This window comes from Macaca fascicularis, chromosome 15, assembly GCF_037993035.2.
Source record: "Macaca fascicularis isolate 582-1 chromosome 15, T2T-MFA8v1.1".
NCBI classification, from domain to species: domain Eukaryota; kingdom Metazoa; phylum Chordata; class Mammalia; order Primates; family Cercopithecidae; genus Macaca; species Macaca fascicularis.
The window spans coordinates 68,263,958-68,285,908 of NC_088389.1; the positions used below are offsets into that span (position 1 = coordinate 68,263,958).

Here is a 21,951-nt window from a genome sequence, read left to right on the forward strand (position 1 = left end):
TAATATCCAAATAAATTGCTATTCAAATATGAAAACAAAGTAAAGGTATATGCTCTCAAAAAGGAATATAATTTGTCTCTAGAACAGCTCCAGTGCAAGCTGTGCAAAAATCATTTTGTATGAAATGAAAAGAACCGAAAACCAAAAGCATTCTTGAAGAAAAAGAAATCAGAATATTTATACTATATGATTTTAAGACTTACTTAAAGCTAAAGTAATTAAGACAGTGTAGTAAAGTTTAAGTATAAAAAAAATCACTGAAACAGAATTGATTGTCCAGAAATAGACTCAATTACGTGTTTTTTATTGATATTTGATCAATATAGACATCGATTCAATATGAAAAAAGACTGGAATATAGATTTAGAAAGATGATGTATGAATGGTTAGCAAACACATTAATAAGCTGATGAAAATTGTCATTAGGAAAATGTAAATTAAAATAAAATAAAGTATTTTCTTGAAAACATTAAAATAGTGAATATAGAAAAGATCAATAATATCAAATGTTTTCAATATGGAAAAAACAAAAACCAGTCATTCATTTTTGGTGGCTTGTGGGTAGCAAAAATTATACAACCAACCTGGAGAACCATTTAACAGTTTCTGACAAAGTTACATATACACCTATACTATGATCCAGCAATTCAATATCTTGCCATTTACTCAAGATAAAGGAAAATATATGTATGCTACACACCCACACACATATTCACACACACAAACACACATATACACATACAGAGATAGAGAGAGAAAAACTAGTTTAAGAATGTTCCAAGGGAGCAAGATAGTGGTCTAGGACTCTACAGAGGTTGTCCCCTGTAAAAACATCAGTTTGAACAACTATTCACACATCAAAATACTTTTTCATTAGCTGTGCAAAACAGGTGAGAGATAATATCACCCGGACGTAACACAAAAATAGAAACAAATGCATTAAAGAGGGTAGAAAGTATAGTTTTATGTTACTTATATCCCCTAGGCAAGAAGGTATTGACAAAGATACCCTCCGTGTGGAGGAAGGAAAGGGAAGTGAGCACAGAACTGCGCCTTGGACTTCAAAACCAGACTTATTATAGCAAAATCCAGCACTGAGCAGGCCACTATGACCACCCCACCTCTATACTGATGCCCACAGACTGATGCTCCTCCAGGCTTCTCCAGGTGCTAGGCTGGACCTCATAGACCCAGGCTTCAGGCCTGCAAGGCAGACTCTATCTTTAGTTTGTCCCACTACAAGGTCAAACTCAGTGGCCCCACACTCTGATCTACACTCAAAACCAGGCCACCCCTAGTGGCACTCACCTTCAACTTACTCCAATGCCAAGCTGCCCAAGCAGCATTGAGCTTTGGGCCTGCCTCAGCATGAGGCCGTCCTCAGCAGCTTCTGGGTTTATGTCTACCCTGACATTAAGTCAGCCCCTGTGGCCCAGGCTTTGGGCTGGTGGCCAGGGATACAGGCTCAGTGCCTACCAGAGCAGACTCAATTATATTGCCTTCCTCAGTGGATGCAGGCCCTGAGCTGTTCTAGCAAAGCTCTGTCAGTTATTGTAGTTTTATATTATATATTGTATATCATATGAAACTCAAAACCTAGAAGCTTATTAACTCAGTTAGGTATATCATATAAAACTCAAAACCTGGAAGTCATTTATATTTGTCTTATCTTCTATTTTTTATTTTTATAAAAATACGTTGAGTGCCCCCCCTCAAAAAAAATTTTATGAGCTAGTTGGAAATGCGTTTTTTTAAGGATTAAATAAGAAAAATACAAACAAACAAAATAATCAATAGAAAATCCTACTACCTGAAATAGACCAAGCTGTGAATAAGCATTGAATTTTATTCTGCCTGTATTCTTGGGCCACTTTGTTAGTTACTATTAGTAACACAGATCTCTTCTTTTTAGAAATAATTGGAGTAATTAAAGGGGCAAGAGTCATGTCATATAACCTAATTGTTTAATTGCACTAGGGATTATTATAATTTCACTCTTTAATACTTTTTTCTAGGATATTTTTTCTAATTCTTATCTCTAGATGTAAATCATTGCCTGATCGAGGTGCTCATACTATAACTGAGTAAAAAAAAAAAAAATCTTATCTGGTTGAACACTTGAGCACTGACTGTTTCATGGGTGCTTTATGTTGTTGATCCTGTCTATCTATTCCAGCTTCCCTGCTCCTATCCATTTTTCTTCTTTGAATAACCAATGTCATATTGCTCCTTAAAATTTAATTGTAAAATCTCACTGTGCAACTCCATCTCTTTAACTTGTCATTTATTTTTTTTTTAATTCCTACATTGTGGAGAGCTTTGTGAAGACCTTCAGGAGCAAATTAAATCTTTTAAATTTCAATTTATTTATGGGTTCCATAAAAATACATAGGAGGTTTAGCAAATGGTTGGAGAATTATTTTCCCGAGGAATAGAGAATTTTGTAGGAATTCTACTCATCATTCAAAAGTTGATGATTTTTGAACCCTTAACAGCCTGATTATATGCTAGAGAGCTTTATCAATTTGTTAAATATACCCAAGCACTTTGAGTAGCTCCTCTCTCCATCACCACCCTGAGTGATAAAGTAAACATGCAATAAGGGCCAAAAGAGCCAGCCAGAATTCATTCTTTTAGAAATTACTAAGACTAATGAATCAACAGAAAGAGAAATACAGTAGTTTCCTCTTAAATGCAGGGAATATGTTTCCAAGATCCCCAGTAAATGTCTGAAACCACGGATAGTACCAAACCGTGTGTGTGTGTGTATTATATATACACACATTATATCTATATAATGTGTATATATATGTGTATTATATATTTAACGTTTTTTTCAATACATATATATTTATAAAACAATTTAGTTTATAATTTAGTTTATAAATTAGGCACAGAAAGGGATTGGTAACAACCAATAATAAAATAGAACAATTAGAGCAGTGTATTAGCATCACTAATCTTGCACTTTGAGACCATTATTAAGTATAATAAGATGTTCTTTTTTTTTTTTTTTTTAATTTGAACACAAGAACTGAGGTACTGCAACAGTTGACTTAGTAACTGGGATGGCTGCTCAGTGACTAACAGGAAGATAGCATAGATGGTGTGGAAAGTCTGGAAAAAGGGATAATTCATGCCCCAGATGGGTCAAAGAAGGACACTGAAATTGCAGATAAGCAGGGGCTACTGTCTCTGCTAGGGGAATCAGAAGAAAGACAATTGGCCCAGATGAAAGGCAGTCAATGTTGGGCAGCTCTATGCCAGTGAGAGAAGCTGCTTTTCCTGAAAAGAAAGGAGAAAGTGGAGGAGCTGTGAGGTTATATTCCTGCATAAAATCCACAAACACTGAAGCAGCTTCATAGCTGATGCCTTCTTATTTGTTTCCCTCTGAAAATATCTCTTCTAAAGAATTGGGTCCCTGTACTACATGTAATATGTAGCCAGAATGTAAAACACTTGTAATAGGAACAGAGCCGCACTTTTATTAAAGAGATTTTCTCTTCCCCACTCTCTCACATTTCATTTTTAATTCAGTTCACTGCCTATGGGAACCAAGGGAATGAAGAGTAGAATAAAATATCCTCTATTTTTCACTTGCTTATTTTACAAAAGCCCTGGGGCCTAGAAAATGAAACCCCATGTAAGGCACTGTGAAGGAAAAACCATGGAAGCAATTAATCTTTCCCTGGGCTGGTAGGTAGACTTGTCTAAGGCAAATCACACTGTGGCTCATGGCTTAGCCTCACCTTAACACTAACAACACAAATGTGGCTGGGATCAGCAGTATCTGACAGTCCCAAGGCTGTTCTTAGCAACACAATTTGAGAAAGAGGGAGACTTTGACTATGAACTATAACTGGGTGTAAATAGTTTGAAAGAAAAATTGAGATAATGGGTCCTCTAAAGAATAAGCTTTGGTATTAGAACAGCAAATGTATTCACACTAATCATTTATTATGTTCATTAAACTGTACGATAAAACTGTCTAACTCAGTACTGATTTTCATCACAAGCTTACCATCTATCTATATAGTAGAATGTATGGACTTAACATGCGAACTTTAAGTTTGTGAATTCCTTCTTGAGTTTAAAAATCCTTTCTCTGAGTTTCTCTCCCTCCTTTTTTAACTATCAGTGTTTTTTATTTCCTTATCATCTTCTTCTATCTGTTGTTCTTTATATAGTATGGGATTAGAGGAGGCATATAAGACCTTATGGCAGGGGACACAACACAAAAAGATCACGAGATCCTTCCTGAGGATCCTTCCTCTCTCTTATTTTGCTTATTTTTACTGTATTTGTAGTATGTTCACTTTTTATTTTTCATATTATTTATGAATATTATTTTATTTCTTTGTATTATTTATGAACATTATTCTTCATATTATTCCTATTTATATTGTCTTCATCAGTATAGACACAAGTATGCCTATTTTATTAAATATTACAAAGTAACTAGGATATTGTTGATATCCTTTGTTACTTTTTAATTTTATGCTTCATTTATGTCATTTTTATAATGTCCTTCCTTTATTTTTATAGTTTAATTCTATATATTCTAATTTTTCACTGGTGCTACTTAACTCACTAATTGGCAGCTCACATAAGTTTTAGTAATAAGAATTTAGTATGATAATTAAATAGATCTTATTTAAATCTATAAATTTCTCTTAAAAACAACTTAAATGAATATATATTTTCTTAAAATAGAAGCTCTCAAAGTGTGACTTGAAAACACCTGGTTGTCTCTGAGATTTTTCAATGACTGCATAGCATTCAACGATGTATATGTATTATATTTTGTTCATCCAGTCCACCATTGATGGACATCTAGGTTGATTTCACGATTTTTTCAAAGGGTTATGAGTTTAAAACTGTTTCAAAATAATACTTACATATTATTCACTATTTTCACTCTCCTGCTCTCATGAAGCAAGATGGAATTTTCCAGAAGCTAGGTAATATGACATAATTGCTCTTATGGCTAATCAAATTTGTGCTTGTGCAATATTGTATTTTAAAAATTTTTCTGCTTCATTTTCTAATATGGAAAATATTGAAAGATACTTCTTACATGCACAAGATCTATAACGTACTTCAATAATGCCTAATATTTTAACAGAGTCCCGAGAACAAAAAGTTTGAGAAATTCGTCTTTAAAGCTCCAATGTACATGATTATAGAAATTTGTTATTGATCAGTTCTAAGTATCATTTCCCATATAATGTTTTTTTAATCCATTACTTATTTCAATTTTTGTTTCAAAACATAATTTGAGAATATCTTTTATTATTGATGTATAACTAGGATGATAATGTAATTTAACATACAAATAAAGGTGCTTTTAATGGTATCCTTTTATATGTCTTTCCATGGATATGGGCTATTGGACATAAAAATAGACTCTCCCAGCTTAAACCACTGTCTATGCTTATTGCATTTTTAATGAGATTGTATTGTGTTTGGAAACCTAATACGTACAATTCTTTCCTGTTTTTGACTTTTGCTTTATCGTTTTGTGTGTTCAATTTAAAAAATAACTTTCATTTATGCTTATAAAGAACATATATATTCTATGTTATAGTCAGTGTGTGTGTATGTGTGTGTATATATATATATGTTCATTAGACAAGATGTATTTTTTCTTCCCAAATATTCTATGCCCAAACTATTGTTTGTTTTTGTCTGCAGATTTCTTATTTTATGAAAGAGATATGTAAATAATAATTCAATTTAAATTTGTGTGTTTGCAGCTATATTAGGCTGATGGATCTTGGAAATTATATGATGAATGAAATATTTTATCTGTATGAATTTCTCTCACTATATCTAAAAAATGCTCCTAAAATGATGTATATTTATATATTATTGTAGATATGCCAACTGTGTATATTCTTTTGCTTTTTTCTTTCAACTTTTTTTTTGTATTTTAGTTTTTCTAAGATTTCTCTTCTGAATGGCGAATAGGAATATGAGATTTATTTCTTTTATCTCCACTTGACTATTTGAAAGCACATCAAATTTATCATGTCACAAACCAAATATATGATCTTACCTCCCAAACCCTGCTGTTTCTTCTTTTTAGTACCAAGTATAACTTTCTACTTTCTCAGAAGTCATCTATAATTTATTTCTCTGGCACTGCACAGTTAATTTTCAGCATATAGTATTGACTTTACCTTCCAAATAGATTGAACCACTTCTTACCACTTCATTAGTACTCTAGTCCAAACCACCATTCTCTCTCTCTTGGATTATTTATTTACATATTTATTAAGAACACTGTTATCTGAAATCTAAGAAACCTAAAAAGACATGCACAAATCTTGAGGCCATATATTTTATCTGTAACAACTAGCCAAATCACAAATATTTCACTACTAGCATTCCAAAGGTGCCTCTTTTGCCCTCTCCCAGTCACTAACTACACAGAAGTTACAACTACTGTAAAGTATATCATCATAGACTTGAAATAACCATTATTAACTCATTTGTGTCTAACTATTGCTAAACTTAAAGTTTTTGAAATTCAAATGTTGTACATGGGCAATGGTTCCTTTATTTTTATTGCTTCATAGTATTCAAATGTGTAAATAGTCCACAATTAATTGATTTATTACTATGGACAACTGGATTGTTTCTAATTTGGGCCAAATTAAGTTGCCATGTACATTTGTAAGTCTAAATTTTGCTACATATATGCATGCATTTTTGTTGGGTACATATCTAAGAGTGAAACTGTTAGGTCACAAGATACATATATGTTACATATGAGCAGATCTTGTCAATCAGTTTTTCTACTATTGCAACAAATTTCCACTTCACAGTCAGTACATGAGAGATCTAGTTACTCCATAGTTTTCCAAATGCTTGGTATTGTGTGTGTGTGTGTATGTGTGCGCGCGCGTGTGTGTGTGTTTTAGACATTCTAATGGATATGTATTGCCATTCAACTATTATTTTAAAATAAAGTGCAACATCTTCCTATATCCAGAGGCCATTTATATGTCCACTATTGTGAAGTATTTATTCATGTTTTATTTTTCTTCCTTTTGCTACTGGGTTGTCTGCCTATTCCCAATTTCTAAGAGTTCATTTATTCTCATATCAGTGTTATTGTTGGGTATATTTACTGAAAACTTTTCATTCAGTCACTAACCTATACCTATCTTACTGTTTGATGAATAAAAATTATTCATTTTAAAAATGTCATGCTACTAATTATTTTATTTATGGTTAGCACATATTTTGTCCTTTTCAATAAATCTTTGCTTGTTTGAAGGTTAGGAAGACGCTACTCTGAAATTTTTTCTAGAATTGTGACTCTTTTTTAAAAAACATAAGTGCAGTCCATCCAGATTTTATTTTTGTGTACTATTTGAGATGAAATCAACAATATTTTGTGTTTTTATTAATGTATACCTATTATATGACTTTGGAAGAATTCTTGTGAGCTTACCTGTCATTAATTTTATTTAGTGCCTATCAGACTGCTATTAGCATCATTTATTGTGGTAATTTTTCTTCTTTAAGATTCTTCGGACTTCTTGGGAGCAAGATGGCCGAATAGGAACAGCTCCAGTCTCCAACTCCCAGCGCGAGCGACACAGAAGACCGGTGATTTCTGCATTTTCAACTGAGGTACTGGGTTCATCTCACTGGGGAGTGCCGGACGATCGGTGCTGGTCAGCTGCTGCAGCCCGACCAGCGAGAGCTGAAGCAGGGCGAGGCATTGCCTCACCTGGGAAGCGCAAGGGAGAAGGGAATCCCTTTTCCTAGCCAGGGGAACTGAGACACACAACACCTGGAAAATCGGGTAACTCCCACCCCAATACTGCGCTTTAAGCAAACAGGCACACCAGGAGATCATATCCCACGCCTGGCCGGGAGGGTCCCACACCCACGGAGCCTCCCTCATTGCTAGCACAGCAGTCTGTGATCTACCGGCAAGGCAGCAGCGAGGCTGGGGGAGGGGCGCCCGCCATTGCCGAGGCTTAAGTAGGTAAACATAGCCGCTGGGAAGCTCCAACTGGGTGGAGCTCACAGCAGCTCAAGGAAACCTGCCTGTCTCTGTAGACTCCACCTCTGGGGACAGGGCACAACTATACAACAACAAAAGCAGCAGAAAACTCTGCAGACGAAAACGACTCTGTCTGACAGCTTTGAAGAGAGCAGTGGATCTCCCAACACGGAGGTTGAGATCTGAGAAGGGACAGACTCCCTGCTCAAGTGGGTCCCTGACCCCTGAGCAGCCTAACTGGGAGACATCCCCCACTAGGGGCAGTCTGATACCCCACACCTCACAGGGTGGAGTACACCCCTGAGAGGAAGCTTCCAAAGCAAGAATCAGACAGGTACACTCGCTGTTCAGAAATATTCTATCTTCTGCAGCCTCTGCTGCTGATACCCAGGCAAACAGGGTCTGGAGTGGACCTCAAGCAATCTCCAACAGACCTACAGCTGAGGGTCCTGACTGTTAGAAGGAAAACTATCAAACAGGAAGGACACCTACACCAAAACCCCATCAGTATATCACCATCATCAAAGACCAGAGGCAGATAAAACCACAAAGATGGGTAAAAAGCAGGGCAGAAAAGCTGGAAATTCAAAAAATAAGAGCGCATCTCCCCCGGCAAAGGAGCGCAGCTCATCGCCAGCAACGGATCAAAGCTGGACGGAGAATGACTTTGACGAGATGAGAGAAGAAGGCTTCAGTCCATCAAATTTCTCAGAGCTAAAGGAGGAATTACGTACCCAGCGCAAAGAAACTAAAAATCTTGAAAAAAAAGTGGAAGAATTGATGGCTAGAGTAATTAATGCAGAGAAGGTCCTAAACGAAATGAAAGAGATGAAAACCATGACACGAGAAATACGTGACAAATGCACAAGCTTCAGTAACCGACTCGATCAACTGGAAGAAAGAGTATCAGCGATTGAGGATCAAATGAATGAAATGAAGCGAGAAGAGAAACCAAAAGAAAAAAGAAGAAAAAGAAATGAACAAAGCCTGCAAGAAGTATGGGATTATGTAAAAAGACCAAATCTACGTCTGATTGGGGTGCCTGAAAGTGAGGGGGAAAATGGAACCAAGTTGGAAAACACTCTTCAGGATATCATCCAGGAGAACTTCCCCAACCTAGTAGGGCAGGCCAACATTCAAATCCAGGAAATACAGAGAACGCCACAAAGATACTCCTCGAGAAGAGCAACTCCAAGACACATAATTGCCAGATTCACCAAAGTTGAAATGAAGGAAAAAATCTTAAGAGCAGCCAGAGAGAAAGGTCGGGTTACCCACAAAGGGAAGCCCATCAGACTAACAGCAGATCTCTCGGCAGAAACTCTCCAAGCCAGAAGAGAGTGGGGGCCAATATTCAACATTCTTAAAGAAAAGAATTTTAAACCCAGAATTTCATATCCAGCCAAACTAAGTTTCATAAGTGAAGGAGAAATAAAATCCTTTACAGATAAGCAAATGCTTAGAGATTTTGTCACCACTAGGCCTGCCTTACAAGAGATCCTGAAGGAAGCACTCAACATGGAAAGGAACAACCGGTACCAGCCATTGCAAAAACATGCCAAAATGTAAAGACCATCGAGGCTAGGAAGAAACTGCATCAACTAACGACCAAAATAACCAGTTAATATCATAATGGCAGGATCAAGTTCACACATAACAATCTTAACCTTAAATGTAAATGGACTAAATGCTCCAATTAAAAGACACAGACTGGCAAACTGGATAAAGAGTCAAGACCCATCAGTCTGCTGTATTCAGGAGACCCATCTCACACGCAGAGACATACATAGGCTCAAAATAAAGGGATGGAGGAAGATTTACCAAGCAAATGGAGAACAAAAAAAAGCGGGGGTTGCTATACTAGTCTCTGATAAAACAGACTTTAAACCATCAAAGATCAAAAGAGACAAAGAAGGCCATTACATAATGGTAAAGGGATCAATTCAACAGGAAGAGCTAACTATCCTAAATATATACGCACCCAATACAGGAGCACCCAGATTCATAAAGCAAGTCCTTAGAGACTTACAAAGAGACTTAGACTCCCATACAATAATAATGGGAGACTTCAACACTCCACTGTCAACATTAGACAGATCAACGAGACAGAAAGTTAACAAGGATATCCAGGAATTGAACTCATCTCTGCAGCAAGCAGACCTAATAGACATCTACAGAACTCTCCACCCCAAATCAACAGAATATACATTCTTCTCAGCACCACATCGTACTTACTCCAAAATTGACCACGTAATTGGAAGTAAAGCACTCCTCAGCAAATGTACAAGAACAGAAATTATAACAAACTGTCTCTCAGACCACAGTGCAATCAAACTAGAACTCAGGACTAAGAAACTCAATCAAAACCGCTCAACTACATGGAAACTGAACAACCTGCTCCTGAATGACTACTGGGTACATAACGAAATGAAGGCAGAAATAAAGATGTTCTTTGAAACCAATGAGAACAAAGATACAACATACCAGAATCTCTGGGACACATTTAAAGCAGTGTGTAGAGGGAAATTTATAGCACTAAATGCCCACAAGAGAAAGCAGGAAAGATCTAAAATTGACACTCTAACATCACAATTAAAAGAGCTAGAGAAGCAAGAGCAAACACATTCGAAAGCTAGCAGAAGGCAAGAAATAACTAAGATCAGAGCAGAACTGAAGGAGATAGAGACACAAAAAACTCTCCAAAAAATCAATGAATCCAGGAGTTGGTTTTTTGAAAAGATCAACAAAATTGACAGACCACTAGCCAGACTAATGAAGAAGAAAAGAGAGAAGAATCAAATCTACGCAATTAAAAATGATAAAGGGGATATCACCACCGACCCCACAGAAATACAAACTACCATCAGAGAATACTATAAACACCTCTACGCAAATAAACTGGAAAATCTAGAAGAAATGGATAATTTCCTGGACACTTACACTCTTCCAAGACTAAACCAGGAAGAAGTTGAATCCCTGAATAGACCAATAGTAGGCTCTGAAATTGAGGCAATAATTAATAGCCTACCAACCAAAAAAAGTCCAGGACCAGATGGATTCACAGCTGAATTCTACCAGAGGTACAAGGAGGAGTTGGTACCATTCCTTCTGAAACTATTCCAATCAATAGAAAAAGAGGGAATCCTCCCTAACTCATTTTATGAGGCCAACATCATTCTGATACCAAAGCCTGGCAGAGACACAACAAAAAAAGAGAATTTTAGACCAATATCCCTGATGAACATCGATGCAAAAATCCTCAATAAAATACTGGCAAACCGGGTTCAGCAACACATCAAAAAGCTTATCCACCATGATCAAGTGGGCTTCATCCCTGGGATGCAAGGCTGGTTCAACATTCGCAAATCAATAAACATAATCCAGCATATAAACAGAACCAAAGACAAGAACCACATGATTATCTCAATAGATGCAGAAAAGGCTTTTGACAAAATTCAACAGCCCTTCATGCTAAAAACGCTCAATAAATTTGGTATTGATGGAACGTACCTCAAAATAATAAGAGCTATCTATGACAAACCCACAGCCAATATCATACTGAATGGGCAAAAACTGGAAAAATTCCCTTTGAAAACTGTCACAAGACAGGGATGCCCTCTCTCACCACTCCTATTCAACATAGTGTTGGAAGTTCTGGCTAGGGCAATTAGGCAAGAGAAAGAAATCAAGGGTATTCAGTTAGGAAAAGAAGAAGTCAAATTGTCCCTGTTTGCAGATGACATGATTGTATATTTAGAAAACCCCATTGTCTCAGCCCAAAATCTCCTTAAGCTGATAAGCAATTTCAGCAAAGTCTCAGGATACAAAATTAATGTGCAAAAATCACAAGCATTCTTATACACCAGTAACAGACAAACAGAGAGCCAAATTAGGAATGAACTTCCATTCACAATTGCTTCAAAGAGAATAAAATACCTAGGAATCCAACTTACAAGGGATGTAAAGGACCTCTTCAAGGAGAACTACAAACCACTGCTCAGTGAAATCAAAGAGGACACAAACAAATGGAAGAACATACCATGCTCATGGATAGGAAGAATCAATATCGTGAAAATGGCCATACTGCCCAAGGTTATTTATAGATTCAATGCCATCCCCATCAAGCTACCAACGAGTTTCTTCACGGAATTGGAAAAAACTGCTTTAAAGTTCATATGGAACCAAAAAAGAGCCCGCATCTCCAAGACAATCCTAAGTCAAAAGAACAAAGCTGGAGGCATCACGCTACCTGACTTCAAACTATACTACAAAGCTACAGTAACCAAAACAGCATGGTACTGGTACCAAAACAGAGATATAGACCAATGGAACAGAACAGAGTCCTCAGAAATAATACCACACATCTACAGCCATCTGATCTTTGACAAACCTGAGAGAAACAAGAAATGGGGAAAGGATTCCCTATTTAATAAATGGTGCTGGGAAAATTGGCTAGCCGTAAGTAGAAAGCTGAAACTGGATCCTTTCCTTACTCCTTATACGAAAATTAATTCAAGATGGATTAGAGACTTAAATGTTAGACCTAATACCATAAAAATCCTAGAGGAAAACCTAGGTAGTACCATTCAGGACATAGGCATGGGCAAAGACTTCATGTCTAAAACACCAAAAGCAACGGCAGCAAAAGCCAAAATTGACAAATGGGATCTCATTAAATTAAAGAGCTTCTGCACAGCAAAAGAAACTACCATCAGAGTGAACAGGCAACCTACAGAATGGGAGAAAATTTTTGCAATCTACTCATCTGACAAAGGGCTAATATCCAGAACCTACAAAGAACTCAAACAAATTTACAAGAAAAAAACAAACAACCCCATCAAAAAGTGGGCAAAGGATATGAACAGACATTTCTCAAAAGAAGACATTCATACAGCCAACAGACACATGAAAAAATGCTCATCATCACTGGCCATCAGAGAAATGCAAATCAAAACCACAATGAGATACCATCTCACACCAGTTAGAATGGCGATCATTAAAAAGTCAGGAAACAACAGGTGCTGGAGAGGATGTGGAGAAATAGGAACACTTTTACACTGTTGGTGGGATTGTAAACTAGTTCAACCATTATGGAAAACAGTATGGCGATTCCTCAAGGATCTAGAACTAGATGTACCATATGACCCAGCCATCCCATTACTGGGTATATACCCAAAGGATTATAAATTATGCTGCTATAAAGACACATGCACACGTATGTTTATTGCGGCACTATTCACAATAGCAAAGACTTGGAATCAACCCAAATGTCCATCAGTGACAGATTGGATTAAGAAAATGTGGCACATATACACCATGGAATACTATGCAGCCATCAAAAAGGATGAGTTTGTGTCCTTTGTAGGGACATGGATGCAGCTGGAAACCATCATTCTTAGCAAACTATCACAAGAACAGAAAACCAAACACCGCATGTTCTCACTCATAGGTGGGAACTGAACAATGAGATCACTCGGACTCAGGAAGGGGAACATCACACACCGGGGCCTATCATGGGGAGGGGGGAGGGGGGAAGGGGGAGGGGGGAGGGGGGAGGGATTGCATTGGGAGTTATACCTGATGTAAATGACGAGTTGATGGGTGCAGCACAGCAACAAGGCACAAGTATACATATGTAACAAACCTGCACGTTATGCACATGTACCCTACAACTTAAAGTTAATAATAATAAATAAATTAAAAAAAAAAAAAAAAAAAAAAAAGATTCTTCGTTGGCAGCAAACTTAGGGGTACAATAGTGAAAAAAATGTGAATATTGTTTGTGATGTCAACGGAGATCTTCTTCAGGGTACCCAGAAATACAAGTTGAAATTTTGCAGAACTATTCAGATTTTGCTATATCAGAGTCAGCAGAAAAATTAAAATATAATCTTTAGTTGTTTGTGTGGCATTTAGTCATTCTAATAGGTGTATAGGCTGGGCGCAGTGACTCACGCCTGTAATCCCAGCACTTTGGGAGGCCGAGACAGGCGGATCATGAGGAGATCGAGACCATCCTTGCTAACATGGTGAAACCCCGTCTCCACTAAAAATACAAAAAAAAAAAAAAATGAGCCAGGCATGGTGGTGGGCGCCTGTAGTCCCAGCTACTTGGGAGGCTGAGCAGGAGAATGACATGAACCATGGAGGCAGAGCTTTCAGTGAGCCGAGATCGTGCCACTGCACTCCAGCCTGGGTGACAGAGCGAGACTCTGTCTCAAAAAAAAAAAAAAAAAAGGTGTATAGTGACATTGAATTATTATTTTATATTGTGTTTTTATGATGACTAATGACATGCAATGCTTTCATGTCCAGGGACCATTTAGATATGCCCTTTTGTGAAGTTCTTGGTGTGTCCAGAGAAAATATAATTACTTAAGGCAAGAATTTTAAAAACTAGACTTAACCAAATAATGATTATCTATTTATAAATGATTAGTTATTTATAAAGATGCTGGATCTCCATAGAACAGTCTCTGTGTTTGAAAGAAAAAAAAATACATGTCCACTAAAACACTTTCAGCTTTTTAAAATGTGTACACCACTGATAATTCCTGAACTAATGATATGAATATAATCGATGTTAGTACACATTTGCTGAATTAAAAAGTAGCTTACTCTATAAAAGACAAGACATTGCTACAAGTCTATTGTTGGGAACAGGCTTCCAAATATGGCCATAAACTGGCCCCAAAACTGGCCTTAAACAAAATCTCTGCAGCACTGTGACATGCTCCTGATGGCCATGATGCCCACACTGAAGGTTGTTGGTTTACCAGAATGAGGGCAAGGAACACCTGGCCCACCCAGGATGGAAAACCACTTAAAGGCATTCTTAAACCACAAACAATAGCATGAGGGATCTGTGACTTAAGGACATGTTCCTGCTGCAGATAACTGGCCAGAGCCCATCCCTTTGTTTCCCATAAGAAACACTTTTAGTTAATCTATAATCTATAGAAATAATGCTTATCACTGGCTTGCTGTCAATAAGTATGTGGGTCAAACTCTGTTCGGGGCTATCGGCTCTGAAGGCTGTGAGATCCCTGATTTCCCACTCCACACTCTATATTTCTGTGTGTGTGTCTTTAATTCCTCTAGTGCCACCAGGTTAGGGTCTCCACGACCAAGCTGGTGTTAGCAATCTATATTTCACAAAGATTTACATCCAAAATTAGTTGAACCTACAATAATGTAAAGACATATTAGCTTAATAAAACATGGCACACAAGGGGAAGTAAAAATATGTCAATTATAGTTTCTGCCTGTGGGAGAAGCAATTCGAAATGAAACATACTGAGACAGAACAACATCTGATTTTACTTATGCCAAAGGAGTTGAAAAGAGTTTTTCTCTCAAGAAATGGGAACATTTCTTTTTGATTCCTGATCAATGAAACAGTCACTATAGAGACAATTTAGTTTGAGAAACTTAATAAATAGATACATAAAATATGAGAAAAATGATACACACACTCACATACATATACATGTACGTGTGTGTATATGTGTGTGTGTGTGTGTGTTCATATATGCATATGTGTATTGTCAGGCCTCTGAACCCAAGCTAAGCCATCATATCCCCTGTGACCTGCGTGTATACATCCTGATCACCTGAAGCAACTGAAGACCCACAAAAGAAGTGAAAATAGCCTTAACTAATGACATTCCACCATTGTAATTTGTTTCTGTCCCAGATTAACTGATCAATGTACTTTGTAATCTCCCCCATCCTTAAGAAGGTTCTTTGTAATTCTCCCCACCCTTGAGAATGTATTTTGTGAGATCCACCCCTGCCCGCAAAACATTGCTCCTAACTCCACCGCCTATCCCAAAACCTTTAAGAACTAGTGATAATCCACCACTCTTTGCTGACTCCTTTTTCGGACTCAGCCCGCCTGCACCCAGGTGAAATAAACAGCCTTGTTGCTCACACAAAGCCTGTTTGGTGGTCTCTTCACATGGATGCATGAGATATTTGGTGACGAAGACCCGGGTCAGAGGGACTCCTTTGGGAGACCAGTACTCTGTCCTCACCCTCACTCCATGAACAGATCCACCTACAACCTTGGGTCCTCAGACCAACCAGCCCAAGGAACATATCACCAATTTCAAATTGTGTAAGCGGACTTTTCACTCTCTTCTCCAGCCTCTCTTCACTACCCTTCAGTCTCTGTTTTTCCAATTCCAGTTCTTTTTCCTCTCTAGTAGAGACAAAGGAGACACATTATATCCATGGACCCAAAACTCTGGCGCCGGTCACAGACTCAGGAAGACAGACTTACCTTGGTGTTTAATCATTACGGGGATGCCTGCCTGATTATTCACCCACACTCCATTGGTGTCTGATCACTGTGGGGATGCCTGCCTTGGTTATTCACCCACATTCCCTTGGTGGCAAGTCAACTGTGGGGACGCCTGCTTTGGCTGCTCACCCACATTGCAGCCCAGGGCTGCTCCCCACCCCCCATCTCCATCTCTCTACCCTTTTCTTTAAACTTACCTCCTTCACTATGGGCAACCTTCTGCCCTCCATTCTCCCTTCTTCTCCCTTAGCCTGTGTTCTCAGGAACTTAAAACCTCTTCAACTCACACCTGACCTAAAACTTAAAGGCTTTGTTTTCTTCTGCAATGCTACTTGACCCCGATACAAACTTGATAATGGTTCTAAATAGCCAGAAAATGGCACTTTTTTATTTCTCCATTTTACAAAATCTAGATAATTTTCATCGAAAAATGGGCAAATGGTCTAAGGTGTCTGACATCCAGGCATTCTTTTACACATTGGTCCATCCCTAGTCTCCGCTCCCACTGTGACTCTTCCCAAATCTTTCTTCTTTCTCTCCTGTCTGTTCCTTCAGTCTCCACCCCAAGCTCTGAGTCCTTTGAATCCTTTTCTACAGACTCATCTGACCTCTCCCCTTCTCCCTAGGCTGTTCCTTGCTGGGCTGAGCCAGGTCCCAACTCTTCTTCAGCCTCTGCTTCCCAACCCTATAACCCTTCTATTATCTCCCCTCCCCATATTGGATCTGGTTTACAGTTTCATTCTGCGACCAGCTCTCCCCCACCTGCCCAACAATTTCCTCTTAGAGAGGTGGCTGGAGCTGAAGGCACAGCCAGGGTACATGTGCCTTTTTCTCTATCGGACCTTTCCCAAATCAGCCAGCGTTTAGGCTCTTTCTCATCAGACCCCACTAAATATATACAGGAATTCTGATATCTAACTCTGTCCTACAATTTAACCTGGAGTGACTTAAATGTCTTCCTAACTACTACCCTCTCCCCAGATGAATGGGAAAGAGTTTTTCTCTAGTCCAATCTCACACTGATAACCACCGGCTTCATGAGCCAGACCTCCAGGAAGGCATTAGAGCAGCTCCCCGAGAAGATTCCCAATGGAACTATCAGGCAGATTCCCCGGGTATAGCTAGGCGAGATAACATGGTTTCCTGTAGTCGAAGGGCTTAAAAAGGCAGCTTACAAAGCTGTTAATTATGACAAACTTAAAGAAACTACCCAAGGTAAAGAAGAAAACCCAGCCCAGTTCATAACCCACTTAGCAGCAACCCTTAGGTGCTTTGCTGCCCTAGACCCAGAGGGGCCAGAAGACTGTCTTATTCTCAATATGCATTTTATTACACAACTCGCTCCTGACACTAGAAAAAGTTCCAAAAATTAAATTCCGACCCTCAAACCCCACAACAGGACTTAATTCACCTCGCCTTCAAGGTGTACAATAATAAAGAGTTGCAATTACTTGCCTCTGCTGTGAGAGAAACCCCAGCCATATCTCCAGCACACAAAAACTTCATAATGCCTAAGCCACAGCAGTCAGGTGTTCCTTCAGGACTTCCTCCCCTAGGATCTAGCTTCAAGTGCTGGAAATCTGGCCACTGGGCCAAGGAATGCCCGCAGCCCGGGATTCCTCCTAAGCTGTGTCCCATCTGTGCGGGACCCCACTGGAAACCGAAATGTCCAACTGGCCCAAGGCTCTGACTGACCCCTTCCCAGATCTTCTCGGCTTAGCAGCTGAAGACTGACACTGCCCGATCGCCTCGGAAGGCCCCTGGACCATCAAAGACACCAAGTTTTGGGTAACTCTTACAGTGGAGGGTAAGCCTGTCTTCTTAATCCATATGGAGGCTACCCACTCCACATTACCTTCTTTCCAAGGGCCTGTTTCCCTTGCCTCCATAACTGTTGTGGGTATTGACGGCCAGGCTTCTAAACCTCTTAAAACTCCCCAATTCTGGTGCCAACTTGGACAACATTCTTTTATGCACTCTTTTTTAGTTATCCCCACCTGCCCAGCTCCCTTTTTTGGTCAAGATATTTTAACTAAATTATCTGCTTCCCTGACTATTCCTGGGCTACAGCCACACCTCATTGCTGCCTTTTCCCCTAGTTCAAAGCCTCCTTCACATCCTCTCCTCGTATCTCCCCACACCTCTACTCCCTCCTTGGCAACGGATGATTACCATTCCATTAAACCTAATCACCTTTTCCCCGCTCAATGCCAATATCCCATCCCACAGGACGCTTTAAAGGGTTAAAGCGTGTTATCACTTGCCTGTTACAGCATGGCCTTCTAAAGCCTATGAACTCTCCTCACAATTCCCCCATTTTACCTGTCCAAAAACTGGACAAGTCTTACAGGTTAGTTCAGGATCTGCACCTTATCAACCAAACTGTCTTGTCTATCCACCCCGTGGTGCCAAACCCATAGACTCTCCTATCCTCAATACCTCCCTGCACGACCCCTCCATAATCCATTATTCTGTTCTGAATCTCAAACATGCTTTCCTTACTTTTCCTTTACACCCTTAATCCCAGCCTCTCTTTGCTTTCGCTTGGACTGACCCTGACACCCACCAGGCTCAGCAAATTACCTGGGCTGTACTGTCTCAAGGCTTCACGGACAGCCCCCATTACTTCAGTCAAGCCCAAATTTCTTCCTCATCCGTTACCTATCGGCATAATTTTCATGAAAACACACGTGTTCTCCCTGCTGATCGTGTCTGGCTAATCTCCCAAACCCCAACCCCTTCTACAAAACAACAACTCTTTCCTTCCTAGGTATGGTTAGGTACTTCCGCCTTTGGATACCTAGTTTTACCATCCTGACTAAACCATTATATAAACTCACAAAAGCAAACCTCACTGGCCCCATAGATCCTAAATCCTTTCACCACTCCTCTTTCTGTTCCTTAAAAACAGCCCTAGAAGCTGCCCCCACACTAGCTCTCCCTGACTCATCCCAACCCTTTTTCATTACACACAGTCAAAGTGCAGGACTGTGTGGTCAAAATTCCTACACAAGAGCCAGGACCATGCCCTGTAGCCTTTCTGTCCAAACTTGACCTTACTGTTTTAGGCTGGCCCTCACCCCCATGACTGTATCTCTCTGATCCACCTGACATTCAGTCCATTTCCCAGTATTTCCTTGTTTCCTGTTCCTCACCCTGATCACACTCGGTTTTTTGATGGCAGTTCCACCAGACCTAATCGCCACACATCAGCAAAGGCAGGCTATGCTATAGTATCTTCCACATCTATCATTGTGGCTACCACTCTGCCCCGCTCCACTACCTCTCAGCAAGCCAAACTCTGCCTTTTCTTGAGCCCTCACTCTTGCAAAGGAATTAAGCGTCAATATTTATACTGACTCTAAATATGTCTTCCATATCCCGCACCACCATGCTGTTATATGGGCAGAAAGAGGTTTCCTCAGTACACAAGGGTCCTCCATCATTAATGCCTCTTTAATAAAAACTGTTCTCAAGGCCGCTTTACTTCCAAAGGAAACTGGAGTCATTCACTGAAAGGGCTATCAAAAGGCATCAGATCCTGTTGCTCAGGGCAACACTTATGCTGATAAGGTAGCTAAAGAAGCAGTTAACTTCCAACTTCTGTCCCTCATGGCCAGTTTTTCTCCTTCTCATCGGTCGCTCCCACCTACTCCCCAACTAAAACGTCCACTTATCAATCTCTTCCCACACAAGCAAATGGTTCTTAGACCAAGGAAAATATCTCCTTCCAGCCTCACAGGTCCATTCTATTCTGTTGTCATTTCATAACCTCTTCCATGTAGGTTATAAGCCACTAGCCTGTCTCTTAGAACCTCTCATTTCCTTTCCATCATGGAAATCTGTCCTCAAGGAAATCACTTCTCAGTGTTCCATCTGCTATTCTACTATTCCTCAGGGATTGTTCAGGCCCCCTCCCTTCCCTACACATCAAGCTCAGGGATTTGCTCCCACCCACGACTGGCAAGTTGACTTTACTCACATGCCTTGAGTCAGGAAACTAAAATACCTCTTGGTCTGGGCAGACATTTTCACTGGATGGGTAAAGGCCTTTCCCACAGGGTCTGAGAAGGCCACCACGGTCATTTCTTCCCTTCTGTCATACATAATTCCTTGGTTTGGCCTTCCCACTTCTATGCAGTCTGATAACAGACTGGCCTTTATCAGTCAAATCACCCAAGCAGTTTCTCAGGTTCTTGGTATTCAGTGAAACTTGCATACCCCTTACCGTCCTCAATCTTCAGGAAAGGTAGAAAGGACTAATGGTCTTTTAAAAACACACCTTACCAAGCTCAGCCTCCAACTTAAAAAGGAGAACTCTGTCGAGGATAGAGCCCAAAAACTCGCCAACCAAGCAAGTAATTATGCTGAACCCCCTTGGGCACTCTCTAATTGGATGTCCTGGGTCCTCCCAATTCTTAGTCCTTTAATACCTGTTTTTCTCCTTCTCTTATTTGGACTTAAACTAAATGGAAGACATTTAGTTTCTTATTTCATACAAAACCAAATCCGGGCCATCACCAATCATTCTATACAACCAATGTTTCTTATAACAACCCCACAATATCACCCCTTGCCCCAAAGTCTTTCTTCAATTGAATCTCTCCCACCATAGGTTCCCACGCCACCCTTAATCTCGCTCAAAGCATCCCTGAGAAACATTGCCCATTATCTCTCCATACCACCCCCAAAATTTTTCACTGCTCCAACACTTCACTATTTCGTTTTGCTTTTCTTATTGATATAAGAAGACAGGAATGTCAGGCCTCTGAGCCCAAGCTAAGCCATCATATCCCCTGTGACTTGCACGTGTACATCCAGATCTCCTGAAGCAACTGAAGATCCACAAAAGAAGTGAAAATAGCCTTAACTGATGACATTGCACCATTGTAATTTGTTTCTGCCCCACCCTAACTGATCAATGTACTTTGTAATCTTCCCCACCCTGAAAAAGGTTCTTTGTAATTCTCCCCACCCTTGAGAATGTACTTTGTGAGATCCACCTCCTGCCCACAAAACATTGCTCCTAACTCCACCGCCTATCCCAAAACCTATAAGAACTGATGATAATTCACCACCCTTTGGTGACTTCTTTTTTGGACTCAGCCTGCCTGCACCCAGGTGAAATAAACAGCCTTGTTGCTCACACAAAGCCTGTTTGGTGGTCTCTTCACATGGACGTGTGAGACATGCATATGTGTGTGTGTGTGTGTGTGTGTGTGTATTATATAACCTTCAATTTACCTTTAATTCAAAAAATATAATGAAAGACATGATTGAAATTAGACCATGAAGTCAGCCACTTTCTGAGCTCGACTGATTCTGAACAATTTATTCAAGTCACAAGCATGATTTGTTTAAAATACTTTCCTTTCCCCAGTGAATTGCCTTGCCAAAATTTGTTGATCATATATAGGTAGATCTAGGTATGGAGTCTATTATATTTGTCTACCCTAACACAAATACAAAACTTTCTTGACCTCTATAGCTATTTGGTGAGCTTTGAAATCAGATAGTGTGCATCTTCCATTCTTTTCTGTGTAATACATTTTCTATGTATATCCTATTTTTTATATATTCTATTCATCCTTTAAAATAAATAATATTGGGTTTGTCAATTTTC

General features: G+C 39.4%; 1 long non-coding RNA gene across 1 annotated transcript in view; it reads left to right on the plus strand.

Annotated features, from left to right (window-relative positions):
* Positions 1-15,830: 15,830 nt before the first annotated feature.
* Positions 15,831-21,951, plus strand: part of LOC135967559 (uncharacterized) — an 816,926-nt gene continuing 810,805 nt past the window's right edge. The window contains exon 1 of the long non-coding RNA XR_010581733.1: positions 15,831-16,140. This is a non-coding gene — a long non-coding RNA (uncharacterized lncRNA). The remainder of the gene's footprint in view (positions 16,141-21,951) is intronic.